The 23,555-nt window shown below is 34.9% G+C and overlaps 1 long non-coding RNA gene across 1 annotated transcript; it reads left to right on the forward strand.

The window, feature by feature from the left end:
• Window positions 1-744: 744 nt before the first annotated feature.
• LOC102152498 lies at window positions 745-18,126 on the forward strand. The gene is made up of 4 exons (XR_005361721.1): window positions 745-840; window positions 1,689-1,756; window positions 2,909-3,080; window positions 17,976-18,126. It is a non-coding gene; the product is annotated as an uncharacterized LOC102152498 (long non-coding RNA).
• The last annotated feature ends 5,429 nt before the right edge of the window (window positions 18,127-23,555 follow it).

Consider the following 23,555-nt stretch of genomic DNA (forward strand, 5'->3'; position numbering starts at 1 on the left):
ATTAATAATAATTTTTTCACAAATTCTCCCTTCTTCCTAAAATATATCTATTCTTGCTTGGCAATCATTTTAGAAAATGGATGAAAAGAGAAAAGAGAATACTCCTTTGTTTAAGTCATTAAATTCTTAATACCACCTTAGGTCAACAGTAGGATGGCATATGTTAAGAATTACATAATTGAAAGAAGTGGAACAAAAGCATTAAGAGAAAGGGCTCCATAATGAATTTTCTGGCAGGTTTGAGAGAAAGAAGCAGCTGGGTACTCAATGGCAGTAAAACATAGTGGAACCTACTGGTAAAATATGGTGATGAAGTGTTTTCAATATGTTCAAAAATATGGTCATTCATCAAACATATGTTTCAAAATGTTTGAAGATATTTAACAGGATGATAAAATGATCTGAAAGACTATAATTATGAGTCACCAATAATAGCTATATTTTAATTGCTATCTTTCTAGGATTTAAGAAATGCAACACGACATGAGGAACATCATTTCTTGTAAATTTTGCTGAAATGTGGGGTTTTTTGGGGGGGGAATGACTTTAGGATTTTTTTTAAGTAAAAAACACTTTAGAAGCTTGATACCATTTTACTTAAGGCAAAGGTCTGAATATTTTAACAGTATTATGGAAAATGACCCAAACAAAGTAGGTTTACAAATGTAAATGCCAGAGCTAATGATTGTGACACAATATACTATGGAAACCGCCTGGTGTTGTAACTAAGCAACAGATTAGCAACTGAGGTTTAGAATCTAATTCTGATTTTTTTTTTCTTCTGAGTGCTAGCTTTGTTTCTCATAAGCAAGCTATATAATATCATGTTAACTTCTCCAGGTAAAGGTCAAAAATGGTGCAAATAAGCGAAAATAGCAAGTAAATTCCTGTTATATTTAATTTTGAAATTGCTTAAATTTTACATTAGAATATGTTTGACTATAGTTGCTATGTTAGAATATCCCAACACCCCACAGATGCATGATGAAATTACATATACCACATTTTGAAAAGCTATGTTTTTTTTTTCTACTACCCTGTTTAACCCATCCTTGCAATGGCATCACCTAAGTGCCAGACCACATGAAGGAAGCTGCATTTTTCTGTGTTGTCTAGCTATTTGGTTCAGATATTCTCAAGTTGAAAGAAATAAAATTTCAAACTGAGAAAAAGATTTCAAACTTTTTATCTTCTCTGTTCTAATCAGAATGAAATGTTGATAAAGGAAGTGAAATCAAGATCTCAAAGAGATACTTTCACTCTTGTGTTCATTGCAGCATTATTCGCATTCGTCAAGATATGGAAACAATTTAAAAGTCCAGGGACAGATGAATGGATCTTTTTTAAATGTGGTATATACATACAATATAATTTCAACCTTACAAAAAGAAGAAAATACTGCCTTTGTGACAACATGAATGAGCCTGGAGACATTATTCTAAATGAAATAAGCCAAACACAGAAAGAAATACTGCATGATCTCACTTGTATCTAGAATATGAAATCATTAAACTCATAGAAGGAGAGAGCAGAATGAGATTGCCAGGGGTTAGGGAAGCAGGTAATGAGGAAGTTATGGTCAAAGGGTACAAAGCTTTAGTCATGCAAAATAAGTTGTGGAGATCTATTATACAGCATAGTGCCTACAGCTAACAATACTGTATTGTATACTTAAATTTTTCTAACAGGGTAGATCTCATGTGCTCTTACCACATAAATAATAAGAAGAAGAAAGATTGAGAAAAAACTTCAACAGGTGATGAATATGTTTATGACCTTGTGGGTGGTGATAGTTTCATGGGTATATACTTATCCCCATACTCATCAACTTGTATACATTAAATATATATAGCTCTTTACATGTCAATATTACCTCAATAAAGGTAGGTATTTTTAATGAAATGATAATGATACCAACAAATACTTATAGCAGAGAATATGATAATGTCATTAAGATGTTAGTACGTTTCCACAGATGAACAGATCTACATTCCTATTTCTTCAACTTCCCCATTTGAAAAATGAAAAAGATAAGTAAGTTAAAAAAACAAAAACCTACCTATAAGCTTATTGTGAAGACTAACTAAGGATGTAGTTATTCAGATGCTAGCAGAAAGCCTCAAAACATTAACTATTCTACTCCACTGCCAACCCTTTATTTCTCTCTAAAAACTAAAATGCAGCATTATATTTGTCAAGCTTTCCAGATGCAACCGTGGTATTTCACAACTTCTACAAATGTCACTATCAGCTCCTGAGAATAGGAGGCACTGAACCATTTGGTGGATCCAGGCATTATTGAGTGTTTAACAATTTTAACTCAACATTAGAAACTGATTTAATATAAACTAATATAAATTAACATCAGTTCAGCATGTATCATATGCTGACATATGAAGTCAACAAGAGTGACTCCTCTGTCAGGCTGTAGATGTAAGGCAGTGCATTACTCTGAGGGATCAAAACAGTGAGGATTCAGAGAATGGTTTTGTTTTCTTTATTAAACCTTATATTTTATTCTTGATTCATTTCAATAAACAAATCTATATTGATGCCAATTGCTGAGTGTAAGCAGAAGATGCCAAGATAAATGAGATGTAGCCACTTTCATTAAGGAGCTCTCAGGGAAATGCAGAGACAGATATTTAAATGAATAAGTACAATATAATAAATTAAACGCTGTAACTGAATTTTTTTTAAGTGTAGTGGAAACAGGGAGGAAGTACATAACTAGACACAGGAAATGGAATAAAGTTCCACCAAGGAGGAGGCGTTTTAAGTCATAAAAGAGTTAGTCCTTAGAACCCAGGATGTAATGTTAGTTGAGGGAAGATAATTCTAGACTATAGGGGCAGTATATGGGAATGGCATGATACTGGGCTTTGAAACTGTTTTAATTTTTGCTTAGTCATAGGAGAAGAAACAGAAAAAGCAATAGAGTCAAGAGATGTGAACTACAAGAGCTAATCTATAAGTTCAGAGAGGGATGAACTTAAGGAAAGATGTTAGCCACACATCTGAGGCTTCCTAGAGATGCTTTGATCAAGCAAACTGCATGTACAGAAATAGCGGATGAAGAGGTAAGAAAACAGCTTAAGACAAAGGTAGAATAATTCAGACATGAATCTCAACAGAATGATTTGATGGAGAAACTTTACCCTGACTCCTAGATGCTTCTAGCTGAATGGTTTTGTAAAATACTTGGTAGATAACGAAGACTGAAGAAAGGATATTCATAGAATAAGAATCTCAAATATCAAGCAACAGAAAAGAATATAAGGAACATTAAGAAAAATGAATCTGTCAAACATGTGTATTCTAAAAGTACATAATTCCAGTGTTACCATTTCTGACAGAACCTAAATTCCTTCAGTTCACACCTTGACATTTAACGTGTTCTTAAATTTTCACCAGGACCCAAGTGATTCAGTCACTAAAGTTCTAATTCTACAGGATTTATAACCTTAATTCTTGGCTATATTCTGGAGCTGCTTTGTTTCACCTGTCTGACCTCCTGTGTCTCAGTTCAACCACATGCTAGCTGGGGGCAAATCTCAGTGCAAGCTCCTAATGTGGCTCAAGACCGGCTGCTGGAGTTCAATAAATATTGATTGATGGTAATAGAGACAGTATCATTCTTCTTAGAAATGTTGTCACTCCGCCTGCAGGAAATCACTGAGAGTTGGTGCTGACAGTTTCCATGACAGCAGAAATTAAACCCTTGCAAACCTGAAGCTCCCAAAAGTCATGGGACAGACTCATTTTGAACTTTCCATCATTCATGACTTTTTGTATTGTCTCAGCACAAAGAACAGACTAAGAATTTTCAATATATTTACACTGTGAACAGTAAAACTTTGTGGTGGCTATGCCATGGCTTTTATGGGATTATAATATGTCAAATCTAAATTATAAATTCTTGGAGTATGGAAAGTGGAGACACATAGTCCTTTGCCATGTTTTAGCCTCAGGCCACAGAAGGGAGAATTTTTCTGGATCTCCTGAGGCCACATTGGAGAAAGTATGTCTAGTCTCCCTCAGCACATTATCTGCACCTTCCCAGGGCTATGGTGGCCAATCTTATTGGTCAGAATCTGACATATTCCTCAGGCTACATCACTAGTGGTTGAGGTACCATTCTCTAAAAGGCATCTCTCATGTTCAGTTTCTTCTAGAACTTTTCATATCTATCATCCTGGATGATCTGTGATTGCATGAGTGCCATGCTTGCTACTATTATTGATGGTACTAAATCTGCTCTGCAAAGGACCAGTTCTCATCTTTTCTCTCTCATCTCTTTATACACTCCTAGGAATATAATGACAAAGACAAATCTATTCCAAGCTTTACTTCATCTTTAAACCTGAGCCAAGATATTTTTAGTCAGCTTTTGCCAGTACTTTCCATCGTTGTGTATGATACTTAAACCAGTAAAATGAGCAGTTTGTGATTCTTGTACATGTTCATTATCAGAACTCTAGAGTGAGAGGCATCAGTAAAGTATCTGGATTTTCCATTTAAAATTAAAATTATTGATCCAATAATATAGTAGCAATAATAACTAACATGCCACGTATTCCTTTCAGTATATTATACTTATCAGCTAATCCACTTATTCAAACAATTGCATGTGGTAAATTACTATTATTATCCATTCTAAATACACAGACATTGAGGCAGAAATGTATAATAACTTGCTCAAGGTTTATAATCACTAAGTGTTGGAGACAGAAGTAGAAGGTCAAGTTAGTCTCAAGAATCTTTTTCGTGTGTCTATTGTGTGTTCTTTGTGTCTACTATGATATCATTGAATGCTACCTCATGAGTAAACTAAAATGTACTGAGATGGTAAAACTTCTATTAAAAAAAAAATCAGAGTATCTACCAACAATTTTGAGCTTTTCCAGTTGCTGATATCTAGGTAAATGGATAGAACAAATAAGGGCTCTATACTGATGATTGAATACATTTAAAAAATACACACAAGAAACATAAAGAGGTTTAGAGAGAAGAAAATAAGCTCTATACTTTTCAAGTGCTATTTACCTTTAAAAAGGGATGTGCTTCATAAAGAGTTCTCTGAACCTATGAAGGTGATAAGAAATACGTTTTAAACTAGTGCCAGTTTCTTGTTTTGGCAAATTACTAAAATAACGTACCTCAGTAATAATACCCATGGTTGGCTTACTGAGAAAATTTTAATCTTAATTAAAGGTTAGTATTCCTATATTAGTATTGGAGGAAACGTAAATTCTCCCTTACTTCTGGAGAATATTAACAGATAAAATGACATTTCAAAAACCTTGAAATTCTCTTTGACCCAGGAATTCTACTTCTACATATTTACTCTAAGAAAATAGAGATATATACATTATTTAAGTACAAAAGTAACTATTGTATCAGTGATGTCTAAAATACTAAATAATTAGAAACTATATAAATCTCCAATAAGAGGAATTTGGTTAAAATATCTAAGTATTAAAAAAACGAAGTATTACATACTTTAACAGGAGACTATGCAACCATTAAACCAGAAACATAAAGAATATTAAATAGCTCTATATAAAGATAGGCAAAAAACATTATACACAAAATGATCTCAACTTTTAGAATGAAAATTTGCTTAAAAATAAGAAACATATGAAACAAAAAAATCATTAATACTCTAGGCTTTTCTTCATATGGGATATTATTATTCCTTCTTAAATGTTTACTCCAATTCTTTAAATTTGTTTCAATGTACATGTGTTTTCCTCAGAAAAAATAAAAATTTATATAATTTGGTTATGAGCTGCCTCTAAACATAACATTAGAATATATTTCAAAGCAAAAAATATGGCTATAATATTTGTTACATACTATTTGCTATTTTAGCTATTCATAAACTCTGACATAAGCCATTTGAAATGTGAATTAAAATGGTGTGTTATTATGGATATAATGCTAAAAAATAAGTCAAGAATAATAGATAAAGTAGCAAGACTGTGAGACAATAATAATCCTTAAACATTCTAAAACATAACATTCTTCAAAAGTAGAAGAATATAGTATGTATTAAAACTCAATCTTTAGGGAAAGACAAGAACGAGAGAGAAAGAGAGAGGGAGAGAAAGGTTATAGTGATACAGAAAGGGTAAAGGATTCTCATTGAATTGAATTAGTTGTTTTTTTCCCAAGATATGCATCTGTAAAATCTTGTCTATGAATAAATGCAAGGGTCATCAAAAATTAAGAAGCAAAATTTCTATTTTCAACAATCTGGAGAGCACAAATCCAGACATCCCTTTTTCCAACAAAAAACGGGGAAAAACAGTACATGTGTGCAATACTAGAGAAATATTTGTAAAAGAAAAACTCTTGCATGCATTTGTGAGCTGAATAAAACCTAAAGGAACTTAAACTAAGAACAAGTATATAATAGTGGGAACCAAGAACTAAGGGTTGTAATAGAGTCGATGTATGCTTGAAGCCATTTGTTGAACCAAATAAAGTCAAGTTTAGTTTTTCCTCATCTTGAGGGTCTTGAAAGTACAGAAGACTAAACAGACATCCTACATTTAGGAAATTTTAATAGAAACGATTCCTTTCTCCTGGCCCCTCCTCCATCTTAGATGTATGTTTGTAGGGGAGAGGGAAGAAAGCACCTCCCACCATCTAGGGGAACTCAAGTCTTGGTGTTGATTACAGGGTGAAAGAAAATCTCTGAGAATTGAAATCTTCATTAGATCTCACATGGATTTGCCACCAAACTTTAAATTTGAATTTTCTGAAGAATCTCAGATCAAAAATTAAGTTTAAAGTGGCCTCAAAATATGCAAGTAACATTGCTCTCAAGTAACATTGATCTCAAGGATTGGAGAATTTCCATGGTCCCTTTGTACCATTTGAATTTTGAAATATCTGCATTATAATTTCTTTCAAAGATTATTTACTTATCTGCGAGAGAAAGAGAACAGGAGTGGGGAGAGAGGCAAACAAAGGGAGAGGGAGAGGGACCTGCAGATTCCCTACTGAGTGGAGAGCCTAATGTGGGGCTCAATTCCAGGATGCCAAGATCATGATCTGAGCTGAAGTCAGATGCTTAACCAACTGAGCCAGTCAGATGATGCTATAATTTTTTTAATCTAAAAAAATAAAGTTATCTTAGACCGAGAATGTCTCTAGTATGTTCCTTGTTAAGGACTGCTTATGGAAATATTCCTAGAATCTATGGATTTATAAAGAATGGCTCTTTGGAAATTATCACACAAACTAGAATATAAAATGGAGATGTCCCATAAACTAAATGCTCCCTACTTCCTGAAATAATCACACAAAACCTCACTTAAAGATCTCATCTATGGGACACCTGGGTAGCTCAGTGGTTGAGCACCTGACTTCAGCTCAGGGCATGATCCTGGAGTCCCAGGATTGAGTCCTGCATCAGGCTCCCTGCATGGTGCTTGCTTCTCCTCCCTCTGCCTATGTCTCTGCCTCTCTCTTTGTGTCTCTCATGAATAAATAAATAAAATATTTAAAAAAAAACTCATCTATTCTGAATCAGAATGGCTGTTTTATAATATATATAGTGATACAACTTTTTTCTGAAGTTATTCTTAATTTCTTTGGTATCTGAAAGATATCTTGGAATTAGAACTTAGAGCACCTAGGTGGCTCAGTCCATTGAGTGGCCAACACTTAGTTTTGGCTCAGGTCATGTTTTCAGGGTCCTGAGATCCAGGAGTAGGTTCCATGCTCAGTGGGGAGTTTGCTTGTGGATTCTCTCTGTGCTCTCCCCCTGTTCCTCCCTCAGCTCGCATGCACTTTCTCTCTAAAAGGATACATAAATAAATCTTTAAAAAAATGTCTCTCAAATTAGGAATAAATAACCTAAACTGATTCAGTGGCACGTCTTTATTTCTTTGTTTAAAAACTTGTTAGTTGCAAAAGAAAGCCTCCCCCCACCTCCCAAAAAAACCCAAACAACTAAGAATGGAAAGAAAACTTTCCACAAAAATTGATAATGTTTCTAGTTGCAAGAAGGATGTTGATACTTTTGCTCCAACTTTAAAAGAAAATCACATAGAGGATACCTTATAATAATGAAATTTAATTTCAAGCTATTTTAATGGCTTTACACACACGCACACACACACAAATAACTGATTCACAGAAAGTGTCAGAATATATATAAGACAGAAGACAGTATTTAAGACTATAAATTCTGAGTGAGGGTTCTTAGGTCACTGGACACAGAAGAAATCAGGATATATGAAGCAAAGTGTCTAAAAAGAAAAAGAGAACATTCCTATGGGATGTCCTAGATAGAAGCCTAAAATCCTTGCTAATGTAAAGAGCAATAATAGACTGGGACTCTGTGTCCAGTCTTCTGTCACTCTGTAAATTATATTTATTACCAGAATCCCTGAGTAAAAAGCTTCTTAAACATTTTTAATGACTATTTTGTTTGTCCTTGCTTTGGGTAATAGAGATCAAGTTGATATCTGAAATTTCTAGGAAAATATCACCCACACTACCCCAATACATACACATATGTGAGGTTATCAGAAGACTCAGAAACACTTTTCTGGAAAAAAAAAAAAAGGAAACACTTTTCTGGTGGACACTATGTCAGGAGGGGTTGCACCCATATATGACTCTCAGCTATAGGAATAGCTCCTTCCCCAGAAGATGGCCAGAGGCATACGGTGTAAAGAGGAACAGGGAAAACAGACCTACTTACGTAACACACAGACACATATTAACTGATATATTATCTTCTTCCAGTTGTATGGTTCAATTACCATATTTCTCAAAGCATAACTAGAAAACAAGTGTAGGGAGAAATAGAAAACTAATATTAATAGGATGCATATTGCTCACTGAATACTATACATATATATCTATTACATTATCACACTCAATAACACAACTGTGTCAGATTTGTACTCTTATCCACATTTTGCACGTAAGGCAAAGTGAAATAGAATGAATTGTCTAAGACTTTTTAAGCTATATATAGAAATGTAGGTGTTGACTCTACGTGAAATACACTATACCAAAGGATAACACCTATCACTCACTGAGAGTGTATCATGTTTCAAGCTTATGGTAAATAAATTACATTTTATCCTTATAAAATTATTATTTTATAAGTGTTATTATTTCCCAATTCACAGAGTTGAAAAACAGTTTAATAGATAAAATAACAACCAAGGGCACATAGTTTTGATGGCTAGAGTCAAAATAGAAATCCATAACTGTGTAACTCCAAACTCTACTTACCACTGCTCTCTTTTGTATTTACAATTCTCTCTCCTTCCTCTGTATTTACAATTCTTACATGGAAAATTTCACTCACACTGGGACTTGCCAGATTATTAGTTTTGACACTTTGAGTTTTAGGCTAACTAAGCAGAATTAGTTTACAACCTCGGTGACATCTTATTGCCCTCAGGATTTCAATACCACGATGGAGTTTATGATAACCTGTCTGGTAATGACTCTGGGGACCAACCTATAGTTAAAAACTTTAGGGTTTATTGTCTTGTTACAATAAAGGAAGACACTATAAAAAACTTGAAATGCCTCTCCCCAAACAAAGAAATAGGTTATTATAGAAATTGGGGATGGCTTGAAGTGAGTAGTTCAAATAATTGTATTAAGTAGTGATGGCTCAGAGAAAAGCTGGTCTATGTATAAAATGGTTAGTATTAGTCTTGGGCTGCAAAGTAGATTTAGAGTTACATCTTCTTGGAAAATACAATGTGAAGGTAAATATGGAATGTTGTATCTGGAAATTCGTTATGTGGAACTCAACAAGACTGCATGTATGCATCAGAGACTCAGATCACTCAAGCATGAGTAGGCTGTTCTGTTTTTAGTGAAATGATATAAAACTGCCATGTACTACATGTCTATAGTTCTAGGAGTTGCAGAAATAAGTTCTGTCCTTTTGTTAATGAACAAATGTGGTTTTCATAGGTTTACAGGGTAGAGTATGCAATTCTTATAGGTTTACTGGGTAGAGTATCCAACTTTTCAAACCTACTTCAAAAAAATAAATAGTTATCAAGACTTAAAATGTCATCTTTCTTCTCCAAACTGCATCAGTTCCCAACACCTCCTTAGTTTAGCACCATTTCCATGTCCCCAGAGTCTGAAATCCCATGACAAGCAAGGAGGCACTCTGCAGGCATGATCAGGAGAGGAGGAGAGGGCAGGAGAATGAGTCACTGCAGGATAATGTCACAGAGGAAGGTGGAGGCTCTCTGGCAGGTGAGTGGGAAACAATGGGCTTGTGTTCCCTGGGAGGTATAGTCATCTGGCAGTACAAAGGAAAGAATGCGAAAAACATGACCATCTTGCCTTTTCTATGAGTCAGTGGGAAGAGGAGGAGCGGTCGTTCTCTGGAAAGTTCTACAAGGGATGTTTTGTTGTCAAGGAATTGTTATCTTCATAAGAGGAGGCAAAAAGCTCTGAAAAGGAATGTAAAAGTTTCCCTCAGAAGCACAGTGGAAAAGACTGGCAGGGGAAATGACAGGAGACTAGTAGTCTTTGGAAAGTAGAATAATAGTAACCATGATTTTTCAGCTGCACAGGGGTTAAGAAGTAAGATGTTGGAGATATAACCAAAGGAATTGATTGAGGGTAAGAGAAAAGAATGCTAAGGTAAATAAATGTTGTATATCAATACGAGGCTTTTTTAAAGTACAACAAAATGTAGTTATTGGGAATGTCTGAACTTATGGAATTTATAGAATTTATCATTCCCAAGTAACAAACTCGAATTATACCCTAGATGCAGCAGAAACTATTAGATGGCAGTTAACACATGCTTTCCACTCACCCTTTCTCTCCTATAATAGAAGCTCCAGTTCCAGCTGGGAACATGACTGTGTAGATAAATACCACATTGCCAGTCTCCCTTGCTCTGGATGTGTCTCTGTGATTAATCTATGACCAGGAATACATAAGAAGAAGTGAAGTTAAAGCTTTCAGGAAATGCCCTATATTGTTCTTATTTTTCAATTTTTTGGCCTATGATGGCTAGAACTTGACCAACATCCTGGATCACAACATAAAAGTCACATGCTGAGGAAGACTGACCAACAACTTACAAGGCTCCCTGATGATCTTGTGAAGCCATGATACCGTAGCTGAACTGCCAACCTCCAGTCAACTTCTTCATGAATGAGAGCAACCGATTTGTTTAATCCACTGTTATTTGTGATTTTGTCACTCATAGTCACACACAAACACAGATGAAACATAGGTCCTTTGCTTTAATAACAAAGCCCCTGTAGTGGAGATTGACTTTACTACATTGTGCCTCCCACTAATGCAAAGTAGGGTGGTACAAAACTGTGCATTGGTTTAGAGACAAGTTAAGATTAACATATAATAAAAATAATATTGTTAGAAAAAAACATGGCACCATATTTGAACCACATGAAAATTGAAAATAACACTCATGAGGGTAATTTTAAAAACTGGAAGCAATACTATATCATGGTCAAGAGTATGTATTCTAGAGGGGCGCCTGGGTGGGGCAGTTGGTTAAATGTTTGATTCTTAGTTTCAGCTGAGGTTGTGATCTCAGGATTGTGGTATCAGGGTAGTGAGATCAAGCCTCGCATTTGGCTCCACACTCAGCATTGAGTCTGCTTAAGTTTTTCTCTCCTTCACCCTCTGCCCCTCCCAAATATATAAATCTTTTTTTGTTGTTGTTTTTAAAAGAGTACATATTCTGGAAATCAAATATTTTCTCTGCCACCTACTGTGTAAATTTGGTCAAATTATTTTGCTTCTCTTTGCTTCAATCTCCACATCTGTAAAAGGAGAATAATTACGGAATCTATTCTCTAGGATTGTGAGGAGCAAATGAGTTAATATATGTGAAAAAAAGCCTAGCACAATCCCTGGCAAACAGCAAGTGCTATTAACCAACTTATCTAATAAACATTTAATTTCCAAAAATAGCTTAATTTAAGGTTAAACAACAGAATGAACTCTTAGACTATGAAAACAAAGTTAATAGGACATGGCTTTTGATGTTACTCCATATGGTACTGGAAAGAGAATTTATCACCCATAAGTTACCTTTCCCATGGATCATTTCAAATGTGTAGGCAGAACTGACATAATTCAGTTTTAGGGTCCGCAAATGTCACTACTACTGTCAATGAAATGGAAAACTCTAAAATATATTTAAAGAAATAACCTGAAGTATCTTTTTCCATTAAATTGGTTGCTCCTTAATGTTAACTGCTCTAGTTAATAATGAATAACTTTAGTAATTACCTGATATATTTTCCTATCTGTTTTATTGATATACAACTAGGTCATAAAAATAAGTCTGGAAGTAAAAGACTAAATATTTTTAAAAAGTTCTTCACACATTATTTTTAAATTTCCTGCAAGAGGAAAAATTATAATTTTCTGAAGAACTTTCCAGATAATGTTAAAGATATGGAAACTTTTTAGCAGTTCTTTTAACCTATAGACTTTGGTATAAACCAACCAGGGATATGAGAATATCTTTTTAGTAACGTGAATAGGTTATAACTTTGTGACTGGCAGTACCACAGTCAAGGATACTCCTTTCCCTTCATGTTCCCTTATTGTCAGGTTTTATTTTTTGTTGTTGTTGATATGTTACCTCAGTCTTTAAATGGCTTCTCTCCACATTGAGTGAAAATATGCTGGCCAATTGGAGTCTTTGTCACCAGTCAGTATACTGAAGATACATTTATAAATAGGAAGCTTGAAATGTCTAGCTGGGAAAATACAAAAGCTCAAGGAGGAATCATGCAGGATGAGCAGCTGGCCTTTCTCCTTCCTGTAGAATTGCAGTTTATAAACTTCCTCTCTCCGTGAGGCTTCTGCACCACACTGGGAAACTTCCAAATATAACTCCATTACAGAACCATCTAAAGAAGCTAAGAAACATCCATGCTGATCCACAGTATAAAATGTATGATGTTCAATATTTGTCAAAACATTTCACCTTTGCAGCTGCTGAACCTATAATGACAAGGACTAAGAACTGGTTGACAACAAGAACGCAATTAGTAACTATTGCAGAAAGTTGAAGGGAAGTTTGAGATGAATCTTTACAGTGGAAGATGTATTTCTAAAAAACAAAACAAAACAGTGCCTTTTGGATACTTAAAATATATTACAATAGTTTCTCAGTATTAAATGCTTTAAGTATTCTAAAGTTTTGATTTTTTTTCCTTCAGTCCACAGATCTTGACAGTAACATTTATTAAGTTCCTCGTGTACCTGGAACTTTACTGGGTATCTTGTACTCTATTTTTGCTCAGAGATATATATATTCTATATATTCTAATAGAGAATATTAGAGATATATTCTAACATTTCTAATATAGAATATTAGAGATATAATCTAATACCTTTAATAGAGGTATGTTCTATATATTCAAATAAAATATGTTCTATATTTTCTACCAGAGATATATTCTGTAAGTTCTGCCCATTCCAAGCCCATAAAAACAGACTTGTAGATGCTGAATCACACCATAGCTTCCAGTCTGGGCAGGCAAGACTATTGGAAAGATTTAATATTATGCCATTCAAGCTTCACAATAAGTATGGGAGCAATTAACTGAAGGAATCCTTTAAAAAATCAAATGGGGTAACTCAGTTAGAAGCATGATCAAGACACACCTGAACTTTTTTTCTCCATTTGCCTTAGAAATTTTATTGAGTGAGATTTTGTTTTTAAATTCTGCTCCCATCTGTTCTAGTCAGAGTTCTGTTTAAGTTACTTAACTAAAGAATACCAGAAATCCGTCAGACTCAATGCAAAGGCTGAAGAAGCAATTCTGAAAATGGACCAAAAGCAGTGGAAGTCAAGTAACTGAAACTTCAGCTGAAAGCATGCCATCAGATGAATCTAGTGAAAATGCCTCTACCATTACAATTGGAACAGCTGTCACTAATGACACTGGGTACCACCACTGCTACCAGGGTGACCACCAATGTGTGTGTAAGACATGAAGCTCACCACTGCCAACATTTCCATTATACTTCCTATGCCACCATCAGTGAAACACTGATGTTAGTATATATCAAGTGGTACTGTTAGTATTCCTTCCTCTATACACAACATGTTACACCAACTCAGACAGAATTCTGAGCTCTTTTTTTTTTATTCCTCTGGACAGCAAGATTATAGGTATGTGGATGTGACTGGCTTAAATTAATAACTCAAGTGTTACCTGAAAGAAAATTTGGAGAGGAAAAATACACTTCCTGTTCATCCCAGCTAGCTTGGAATTTTCATAAATGCCAATTGCAACTACTAAAAAAAATGTTTCTAAATAAAGATAATTCCTATACTAAGAAATGAGATTAAAAGGAATCATACAGGGATCCCTGGGTGGCGCAGCGGTTTGGCGCCTGCCTTTGGCCCAGGGCGCGATCCTGGAAACCCGGGATCGAATCCCGCGTCGGGCTCCCTGCATGGAGCCTGCTTCTCCCTCTGCCTGTGTCTCTGCCTCTCTCTCTCTCTGTGACTATCATAAATAAATAAAAATTAAAAAAAATAAATAAAAGGAATCATACAGTACTCAATATGAGAAAGCAAAAGAAAGAGAGAGAGAGAGAGAGACCAAGAATTGTGTCTTGAATTGGGAATCTCAATATTAAGATGCTGATCCTTCTCAAGTTGTTCTATAGATTCAACACAATCCCAATCAAAATCCTAGCAGCCAATTTTGTGGATATCGATGAACTGGTTCTACACTTTATATGTAAAAGCAAAATACCTAGAATAGCTATCAAAACACTGAAAAAGAAGAGCAAAGTTGTAGGACTCACACTGTCCTATTTCAGATTTTACTATAAAGCTACAGTAATCAAGTCAGTATGGTACTGGCTAAAGAAAAGATATATAGACCAATGGAACAAAATTGAGAGGCCAGAAATAGAATCAACTGACCTTTGAAAAAGGAGCAAAGGAGATTCAAGGGACCAAGTATTATCAGCAAATGGTTGCTGGAACAATTGGATTTCCATATGCAAAAATTGAATCTAGATTGAGGCTTTACAGCTTTTACAAAAACCAAGTCAAGATACATCACAGAATTTAATGTAAAATGCAAAAATAATAAAACATCTAGAGGAAAGTTTTCCAGGGGCTCAGCATTAGGGTGAGAGTTATTTGTATAAAGCACAGCAAATTTTTAAAAACATTGAAACCACTCTGCAGAAAAATATAATGGTAGATATATGAAACTGCATTTGTCAAAATCCATGGAACTCTACACTACATATAATGAACCTTAGTGAATGCAAATTTTAAAAGTAATTTAGGAGTCTGAGGAATCTCACAATAGAATGTAGAATGTGATGAAATAATTTAACTGTTTTATAAATGTATAAAACAACCTGACTGATAGGTTTGAGGGAGAAAGTGCTGACCTAACATAACTTTGGGATTCAGCTCAATCTGTAAGTATAAAGCCAAAAGAATTTGTACCCTACTTGATAAAATGTTTCCCATGGGAATATAGATTAACAATTCTGATATGGTTTTACAGGTATACTGGAATTGAATAATTTAGTAAGTTGATGGCAGATGATGGTAGCCAAGTTTCTTGCTTTTTTGAGTTGGAACTTAGAAGTAAGCAATGGGGGAAGGCTTGAATGACAGTCTAGAATAATCTACGTAGTAATGGATTACAGTTGTACATGTTAGCATGAACTCATATTAGGTTAATATACACACAGATGGCTATATATAGTAATATTTTACAGATTTGTGCAAACACATAGGCTAGTATATATATTTTCCCTTGCTCTAATCTGTGGAGGGGTTAGAAGCAATAATATCCCAGTAACACTGAGAATATCCAATGCCCGGATCTTGGTTTCTAATTCCATTTCCCAATAAAAGGAACCAGAGGTTCTTGGAGAAATGGCTGAATCTAGGATCAGGGCAAGAAATATAAATGACAAGCCTAAAGCATCTTGTAGTACCAAAGATGTAGGAAAATGCTTTAAATTATTCACAAAATGGAATATATCAAAGGGTCCCAGATGTCAACTAAAAGGCCTCTGAATGGCCAACATCGGAAAAATTTCAGCAACAAAATAAAGTATTATTGGATTATGACCCAAAGTATAAAATAAAATATTCATGAGTCCATAGTGTTTTAAATAAATGATAGAATAAATAAATAAATGGAGGGAAAGAAACAAATCTCCAGTGCAGAAGAATTTCAAATAATGTATGCTGATACTTTGCCCTCAAGTATACATTCTCCTTTCTTAAGTGTAGGGGGCACATAGCAATCTCCTTCCAGGAGTACAGAATGGAAAGGGGGAGAGTAAAAAATAACTTTATTTTTTTTTTTAAGATTTTATTTATTTATTCATGAAAGACAGAGAGAGAGAGAGAGAGAGGCAGAGACATAGGTAGAGGGAGAAGCAGGCTCCATGCAGAGAACCCCATGTGGGACTCCATCCCAGGACTCCAGGGTCACACTCTGAGCCAAAGGCAGACACTTAACTGCTGAGTCACCCAAGCGTCCCTCAAAAATAACTTTAAAGTGAGGAAATTAGACAAACACTATCAGTCTGGTGATCAAAATTAACTTCAATAGCAAAGTCATGTTGTTAAGTATGTACACTTGATATGATGAGATGAAAAGGGGACTTCAACTCTGTGGTCTTCCTCACAAACACGAATGACTCTATTATAATCATACAAAAAACATTAGACAAGTTCCAAATTAAGGACAGCCTAAAGAAAATCTGACCAGTACTCTTCAAAACTTTCAAGATCATCTAAAACTGGGCAACTGTCACATTGAAAAGAAAACTAGGTAGACACGACAACTAAATATAATGAGGCGTCCTGGAAAGGACATTATGTAAAAACTGAGGAAATCTGCATGAAGTTTGGACTTTAGTTAATAATAATATATTGAGGGTAGCCTGGGTGGCTCAGCGGTTTAGCACCACCTCCAGCCCAGAGCCTGATCCTGAAGACCCAGGATCCAGTCCCACATGGGGCTCCCTGCGTGGAGTCTGCTTCTCTCTCTGCCTATGTCTCTGCCTCTCTGTCTCTCTGTTTCTCATGAATAAATAAATAAAATCTTTAAAAAATAATATATTGATATATTGGTTTAATAATTATACTAAATTTACCACACTCATGCAAAATGTTAATAACTGAATATGAGATATATGAGAATTACCTAGAATCTGTGAGTTATCTTGTAATTTTTCTCTAAATATAAAAATGTGTTAAAATACACCCTGAGATTTGGAGTAGTTAATATGTTGTCAATAATCTTCCTACTTTAGAGAGCTAAATACTGAAAGCAATAAGACAGAACAAATTCATAATACCAAATATAGCTACAATAAATAATGATGAAGAAAACAGCCAGTAAAAAAAAATAAAATAAATAAAAAATAAAAAAAATAAAAAAGAAATAAAAAAGAAAACAGCCAGTAGCAGGAGCAGAGGTAAAAGATGAACTGAAAGAGTTCAGAGCATACAATGAAAGACCAGAGATGACTTTAGTCAATCCAGCTGCCACATTGCCATGCAACATATAAATCACGTAGCAAAAGAGATTCCCCAAACATGAAAAGGATGAAAATGAAGTTCTAAAATTTCTGCAAAGATAAAGTTCCCAGGTTACCTGTGTTTAAGTTTTAACCATGCTTCTCTCAATTTATAGAACTAACAGATTGGCAGGAATTCAGATAGACCTAAGGTTAAATTCCGAATTTACCACTTAGGAGTTATGTGACTTTTACACAGTTACACAAAATCCATTTTCAGTTTCTTAATCTACAATTGAATACAATTCCTTTTTTGGAGAATTCTTATTTAAAGATTAAAAGAGTAAATGAAAGTTAAGTGCCTGACATAAGTCCTGTAAAATAGCAACTCTTTCATTTCATAGTTATGAGGCAAAAATTATCCTAAAATACATTCTTATCTGTTCCAGAAACAAAGAATGAAGCTCATCTAAAAGAAGCTAAAGCCAACTTGAAAGAGCTCCCAGTGGCAAAAGCTAGAACAATTTCAGCAACACATTATTTTAATGTATTGGCTCTCCATCCCAAATTATAAATATATGTTAGTTGACATTGATATTAACAAAAGATGATTAAATAAAATTATTATTATTATTTTAAATCACAGTGGTTTTTTAAATATTTTATTTATTCATGAGAGACAGAGAAAGAGAGAGGCAGAGACACAGGCAGAGGAAGAAGCAGGCTCCATGCAGAGAGCCCGATGTGGGACTTGATCCTGGTACCCCAGGATCACACCCTGAGCCGAAGGCAGACGCTCAACTGCTGAGCCACCCAGGCATCCCTAAATAAAAGTATTAAAAAAATAAAAATAAAAAAATAAAAGTATTAAATAAATGAATGGGAGAGAAGAGATAGTCATCATTATAGAAAATTTTCAAATATTATGTAGATACTACCCCCCTTCAGGAGGTGATGCGTAAGTCTTTTCTCCTGAACTGTGGCCTAGACCTAGTGACTCATTTCCAAAGGAAAAGTATGATTTCAACTATATGGCATTATGGAAAAGGCAAAATAATGGAGACAGTAAAAAGAGTAGTGGTTGCCAGGGGCTGGGATTGCGAGTGTAAGTGGGAGAAAGCAGGGATCAATAGGCAGAGCAGAGGAATTTTAACTCAGCGAAAATATTCTATGATAACATAATGGTACATACATGTCATTATACATTTGTGCAAACCCATAGAACATACACCACCAAAAGTGAACCCTAATATAAAGTATGGACTCTAGATGATAACCCTGAACCAATAAAAGTTCATCGATGGTAACAAATGTACCACACTGGTGTGGCATGTTGATAATAGAGGAGGCTGTTCATGTGTGGGAGTTTATGGGAAAATCTCTGTACCTTCTGCTCAATACTGCTGTTGGTCATCCAACTTACGGAACACATATTTCTTATAAATCATAGTATCACAGTGGCTATCTGCTGTTTCACTTTCTCGGTGTGACTTCACTTTTTCTCTGATAACAAAATATTTTTTTGTAACCTGGAAATGCTCTTCTCCCATTTTGTGAGACTGTCAATTATATGCTGGCTTTTCATGCCTTATAAAACCAACGAGGCAGGTTCATGTGATATCCCACACGATATCCAGCGGTGGTCAATACCCCAGAGCAAAAGTCCTGTTTTCAGGCACAATATAGAATCTGGAAAGAATCTCTTTCTGAGATCATGGGTTGCCAGGAATCATTAGCCAGGCAGTAGTTATACACTCATAATTTATCTCATAATCACAATGACAAGTGAGTTCCTGTTCACAGATGAGAAGACTGAAACTCAAAGAGATTAACCCCATCTTCAAAGTCAATCAGGAATTAAGCAGAATTTTGGGAACTCTCAAAAGGTATCATTAACTTTATTATTAAGAAAATGACAAAAAATTCTTTATTTTCATTTCTTTGACCTACTGTTAACTTTTGAGGAACTTACACTACACAATAAATTATCATAGAAAGGATAGAGAGGTAACTATTCCTCCAAAGTCAGTTAATCTTGCTTAGACTCACTTCTATAACTAGAAAAAAACTAGTGAGAACATGAAATAATACCCAATTATCATATATAATCTTGAGTAAGCTCAAGGATGTGTATGCCTTAGATTTAAATAGTGCTTCTCGGGATTCATGGGTGGCGCAGCGGTTTAGCGGCTGCCTTTGGCCCAGGGCGCGATCCTGGAGACCCGGAATCGAATCCCACGTCGGGCTCCCGGTGTATGGAGCCTGCTTCTCCCTCTGCCTGTGTCTCTGCCTCTCTCTCTCTCTCTGTGACTATCATAAATAAATAAAAATAATTTAAAAAAAATAAATAGTGCTTCTCTATTAACCACATTGTCTCACACTTTCCAAAAGAAAACAGATGTCTTCATTTCAAGCCTGTCAGAGATCTTGCTTGCACAGTGTTGTTACTACTGCCGGGCACTCTGTCACAGCAAATGTCAGCAGCTGAGTAGTTACCTAAGTAATATCTGCCCTTGAATGTGAGCAAGAGTATTGGAAAATCCCTCAACTGCTTTTGCCTTGATTGACTCTGCCAATTTATTCTGTGTTCACTATCCAGGTAGGGATGATATATGAAAATGTATCCTCTGACCATACCTTACGCAGTCCATGTCAATGGTATGCCAGCCCCCAAATAAGCTGAGTTCAGATCTGAATTCAGAGAATTCAGATTCTTTGCCCAGGCCAACAATATTAGCCATGAAAACAAAGCTGTCTTCAGCAGCCCACCTGGTATTAAAATGTATGTGACAGACTCTTACTGATTTAGCACCTGTCAATGAATCATTTGGCAGGGAATTTTCTCCAATGTTATAATTTAATTTTCACATACGCCCACAACACCTAGGCTAAAAGCAAAACAAAGATCTGTATTAAGAACTGATATGTTCCAGAAATATTCATTAAAATGACCCCCCAAAGGCAAAGTTTGGGAAACTTTATTGCTGTCTTTCCATATTGCAGGGATCATCATGTGAGCTAAGTACTAACTTTATTCAGTGTGACCTGCGACTAAAAAAGCTAGACATTTAACAGAGGGAGATTTTTATTCAATGTGAATAAAAAACTTTCCTACATTTGGAAATTTCCCAACATTGAATGGGCTGGTTTATAACACAGTGCGTTCTTTTTCATTGCACCCCCAGGAGTGTTCAGAGATTGAGCAATCACCTGCTAGGTCATCACAGAAGAGTTTATTACTTGAGAAGCAGGAGGAAAAGATGAGCTCTAAGGTCTAATATGTTGTGAGAGCCTGTAAATTTTCATAGTCCTACAGACATTGCATATTTTTTCCTTCAACTTATTTTGTATATTAGCAAAAAAAAAAAAAAAAAGATGTATTAGGATATATGTCATATATCTCTAAGAAATAGTTGTGGTACACAAAGAGTTTTGCCCTGGGCTCATAAGGCTTGGATTTGATTCCCTGCTCTGACCTTGGGTCAATTTACTGCCTCTGAATAGTTTCTTATTTGAAAATGAGGAAATTGATAGGGGATTAACGCTGCATCTTTAAATGACTCCCCATGACATGGTTTTCAGACACACTTCTCTGGCACCCATAAAGGAACATAATACACCAGCTGTAGTCTGACTAATATAATGGGGCAGGGGGTAATTTCTCACAAATTGTTCTAGATGCTATATTTCTGTTTATATAGGCTAAAATTAAGTTCACTGTTTTTCTATATGTCAATCTTGCTACACTGTTGACTTGTTTATAAGTCTGGACTCAATTAAAACCCCTGATCTCATATAAATAGCTAATAACTCAGAGCAGTGCATGACAGTTAATATTTAAATTAAGACATGGGAGTTAACAATTATCCTGTTTAAATTATCTATTGTTAGTTTTAGTACTAGCTGAGCATTTTTTAAAGATTATGATTCTTTAAAATCATAATCCTTAATAATAACTAAGGGATACATTTTAATGAGTCTACAATTTCTCAGGCTTTATAAGTCTTATCTAATAAGTGCTCATGAAAGCCCTACAAATTAGGTATTATTCCTTTTTAACATAGGAGGAAAGCTAGAGTCAGTTAGATTAAGGTCCCACAAAGCAAGTATATGTTGTAATGGGATTTAAATCTAGGTGTATGTCTGATTCTAAAATCTTAGTTCTTTTCAGTATTGTACAGTCTTTTATAGCTTTATGTCACTCCACAATTTAACATATTTGTCTTCTATGACTTTATTCATTAATGATAAAATATGAAACAAAAAAATCAGAATAAAATGCAAGTAAAAACCCTCTATAAGGCTGAAAAAAATGCAGAAACTAAAATCTTCACAAGATGGACAATTGAATCAGCTATGAATCCACTTAGCATTATTATTTTGTTCAACTTTCTCAGTCTAACTTGTAAAGATATAATAGTATAAGGCCAAATGCCTTATAGAATCTCAATTTATTTTTACTTATTTTGTAGCTCTGTGAAACTATTAATCTTATTTATAAAGTAAAAGTCATTATTCATTATTCTGATTTATTTTAATAGTCATGTTGTATTTTTTAATTTTTTAAATTAAATTTTTTTTTCAGATTTTATTTATTCATGAGACACAGAGGAGACAAAGAGAAGGGGGGGGGGCAGAGACACCAGCAGAGGGAGAAGCAGGCTTCCTGTGGGAAGCCTGATATGGGACTTGATCCTGAGACCCTGGGATCATGACCTGAGCTGAAGGCAGATGCTCAACCAATGAGCCACCCAGGAGTCCCTATTTTTTAGTTTTATTATTATTATTTTTTATTTATTTGAGAGAGAAAGAGAGAGAGAGAGACAGTCAGACAAACTCCCCACTGAGCAGGTCTCCAATATGGGGCTCAACCCCAGGATTCTCAGTTCATAACTTGAGCTGAAGGCAGATTCTTAAGTGACTGATCCACCCAGGTGCCCTAGTCATGTTATATTTTACTTATTATTATTTCTAAATAATATTTACATGTATTTAAATATTGTATTTAATAACATGTATTTAATACCTGCTCTAAAACTTTGCTATATTCAATATTAAAGACGTTGATTTATATTTCCAGCATTCAGTTCATTTGCTTATATTTGTTTGTTCATTCTTTCTTCCTTCCATACATAAAAAGCACTTTAAATACTTACTGTATTCTGGTAAATATGGCTGGCACTTAAAAAAAATCAGGGCTTAAGAGATTAGTGTAAGAGATACATGTTACCCAGTAAGCATAGCAGTTCAGCATACATCGTAAAAAAATATGTACAATATATTATGAGAATTTAAAGAAGAGATGCATAATCTAGTATGGAGGTCATGAGGTTTATATTTGAGTAACGACTTTGAATTTAAGGAGATACTTTCTAGGTAGACACAGGGGTAGGACAACTCAGCAGCAACAAGAGAAGTAAAATTACAGAAGTGAGGCTCAGTGAGTCATCACCTAAAGATAAGATGTGATAGCCACTGGTACATTTTGAAGCATCTTGCAATCTATATTAAATACCTGGTATTTTGGGGGCACCTGGGTGGTTCAGTTTGTTAAGTTTTCAACTTACTTTCAGCTCAAGTCATGATCCCAGGTTACTGGGACAGGGCTGAGTGGTGCTCTGAGCTCTGCTGGGAGTCTGCTTGGAATTCTCTTCCTCTCCCTCTGCCCCTCTCCAACATGCAAGCACATTCTCTTTCTCTCTCAAATGAATAAATAAATATTTATATATATATATGTAATATATATATATTACATATATATATATATAGTACTTTGTTATGGATCACAGGAAGCCATTGAAAATTTTTAATGAAATCATATTTATCTTCTTGAAAGATAACTCTGTCAGCCATTTGGAGAATACATTTGAGGGAGATGAAACTAGAGTTAAGACAACCAATTAGAAGGATACTGGATTAGATCAGATAAGAAATAATAAAAATTTAGTCAATGAAATTGGCCAAGAGGGATTTGTGAACTGTAGCGTGCCATGGGTGTCATGCTTAACAGGAGTTATACATTCACTTAC

Source organism: Canis lupus, chromosome 7, assembly GCF_011100685.1.
Source record: "Canis lupus familiaris isolate Mischka breed German Shepherd chromosome 7, alternate assembly UU_Cfam_GSD_1.0, whole genome shotgun sequence".
NCBI classification, from domain to species: domain Eukaryota; kingdom Metazoa; phylum Chordata; class Mammalia; order Carnivora; family Canidae; genus Canis; species Canis lupus.